This window comes from Notothenia coriiceps, unplaced genomic scaffold, assembly GCF_000735185.1.
Source record: "Notothenia coriiceps isolate Sejong01 unplaced genomic scaffold, NC01 NC01_scaffold00018582, whole genome shotgun sequence".
In the NCBI taxonomy this organism is placed as follows: domain Eukaryota; kingdom Metazoa; phylum Chordata; class Actinopteri; order Perciformes; family Nototheniidae; genus Notothenia; species Notothenia coriiceps.
In genome coordinates, this window is record NW_011351283.1 from 1,980 (window position 1) to 4,663 (window position 2,684).

The 2,684-nt window shown below is 40.6% G+C and overlaps 1 long non-coding RNA gene across 1 annotated transcript in view; it reads left to right on the forward strand.

Annotated features, from left to right (window-relative positions):
- Positions 1-2,406, forward strand: part of LOC104951121 (uncharacterized) — a 4,385-nt gene extending 1,979 nt beyond the window's left edge. Inside the window, exons 2-3 of the long non-coding RNA XR_798993.1 lie at positions 1,041-1,083; positions 1,249-2,406. This is a non-coding gene — a long non-coding RNA (uncharacterized lncRNA). The remainder of the gene's footprint in view (positions 1-1,040; positions 1,084-1,248) is intronic.
- The last annotated feature ends 278 nt before the right edge of the window (positions 2,407-2,684 follow it).

Below are 2,684 nucleotides of genomic sequence, written 5' to 3' on the forward strand. Positions count from 1 at the left end.
GTGTAGTGTGTATCAAGGTTTATTTGCGACATAGTGACATCACTACGTAACACTCACACTTCTATTGGCTATCTCTCAAACACGTTGTCCGTGATAGGTTAAGGGGCGGGACATCTCTAAAGCCCCTGTCACACTGTCCCGAAATTGACACCCGATGGACACACGATTAAGGAAATGTCCAAATTCGGCTCTGATCGTAACAACATCGAGGCATTCGTGAGGGCATCTTAAGCCATCGTATGACCGCCGGTGGAGTTTCTCAGGCTCCGGCAGCAACTTCGGGAGCGGTGGCAACATCTTTGGCATCACAAAGCATTGCCAAAGGACCTTGTGAAGGTTCATTTTCGTGTTGACTTCGTGTGTCCATTTTGCCCTTCGTAAGGCATTCGTGAGGGCATCTTAAGCCATCGTATGACCGCCGGTGGAATTTATCAGGCTCCGGCAGCAACTTCGGGAGCGGTGGCAAAATCTTTGGCATGTCCAAAGATCACAAATGTCCCGATGTTGTTACGATCAGAGCCGAATTTGAACATTTCCTTTATCGTGTGTCCATCTGGTTGTTTTATTGCACAACAAAATCATGTAAACATATTATGTAAATAACCCAATTTGTGTTCTGTGAAACTGAAAAGGATATAATATATTATTTTGAAGGCGAGGAAGTTGTTGTTGCTATGGAAACAACATGACGGAGAAATCTTAATATCTTCTACATAAAGACGGAGAAAGTAAAGAACAAAGTCTGAAAATATCAGAACAGTATCATAATACTTTAATATAATAGTTTTTGTTAATTTCGTTGCAGTTGTATGTTTTTAATGTAATGTAAATGTTGCCTTCGTGTGGTTCGGGGCCATCTTCGTGCGAAATTCACAATTCCATATTCGTGTGTCCATCGGGTGTACATTTGGGGACAGTGTGACGGGGGCTTAACAGAAGTACCAAGTCATTCTGACAGCTGAATTTCAGTAAAGAAATTCTTATAATTCCACTTTTTTATGTTTTAGAAGTTCAAATAAACCAAGCTGTGTGTTTTGCAGGTGTGGCTGGATTTGCTGAAGCCGACGCTCAAACAGCTCAGACGTAAGCATGACACAAACACAACATATGATGCTACATTTTTAGTTCCCGAATTAAACCCAGGTTAAAAGCTATAATATATGAAAGTATGTTTGTGCTTGTTTGCGTCTCCTCCCTCTCACACGGCCTCTTCCCTATCAATCATCTCCCTTCCTTCTCCTTCTTCAGGACCTAAAAACACCATCCTTCGCTTCGTGGTGAAGTTCTTTCCTCCCGACCACACGCAGCTCTTGGAGGAGCTGACTCGGTAAGGAACTTCTGGGATTGAAAAGTTGTGGAGTTGTTTTGGTCTTCCGTCCTTCCCGAGTGTTTCTCAGTCCTTCAGGAGGAGTTCCACAGCTGTGTTTAAGCAAAGGGCCTTTTTTACTAACTCTTGTTTTGTCACCCGAATGAACCCAAACACATCTGGAAACCAGGACTCTTGATGTTATAGCAGACCAGCTGAAAGGAGATACAGGCTTTTTTCACTGTAAAAAGACTTCTGTTGCTTCGGACATGTTTGAACTTCATATCAATCTCCGACATCCGGCTGAATTTGAAGGAACATAATTAGCATTTATAGATTGTCTTATAAGGGGAAAAAGTGTTTCTCCATTTGCGTCCTTTTCAACTCCTCGTACAGAAAGTATAATCAGCATTCTTTAAAAGCAATATCATTCAATTTCATATCATATAACACTTTCTCGGGTCTGTTTTTATTTACGAATTAAGATTTTCAATAACACAAATAATGCTAAAAACGATTTAATCATCATGTTTCTTTTCTAGTATTTCCCAGCAGTGTATATCAATCATCCCTAATTCTATTATTACACTAAACCGATGCTTCCTGAAGTATTTAAACTGGTTATCGAGGCTTTGATTTGACTTCATCTCCTTTTTTAAATGTCCACTTTGCAGCAGCTGTGTTATGTTACTGCAGGAAATGCAATGCATGCCTCCAAGAGGGCAGAGCAGACGTCTTTGAATACTTTCCGCTGACGTTGTTGGCATTTCAGCCGGCCACTTTATTCCACTGATCTCATATCGAGTGTTAAACAGGAAGTGGGCACTCTCCTTTGTTTGACTCCTACAGCATTGCACTGTGTTCTCTTTAAAGGGCACAGACGGACACAATGTGTAGATGGACAGATTGATTTGAAGATGCATTGGCCTGTTGTCAACAATAGGACTCGTCGCTCTGATATAATGGATGAAAGGTCTGATGTAGATGAACAAGAAAGGAAATTCAGATGATTTTTGTTGTATTTCACTCTCTTCTAATTGTATTTGCTTTAATAAGCGTGGTGCATTTCACTCTGCAGTGTTCTGAAATAGTCAAAATGACTCCGGGCTAAAATAAAAAAAGATATGAAAAGTCGCCAAAAGCCTCATTAACTTTATTAGAGGGATAATCATGCGGTTGGGAAAAATGTTAAATTGGAGACACATAAAAAGCTCTTGTGGATCATTAAACACACACACACACACACACACACACACACACACACACACACACACACACACACACACACACACACACACACCAATATTTATAGAGTGTGTGTGCTTTGCCCTTGGGCTCATGGTAGGTTTTTAAGTTAGTTTTCTGACACAGTTCTTTT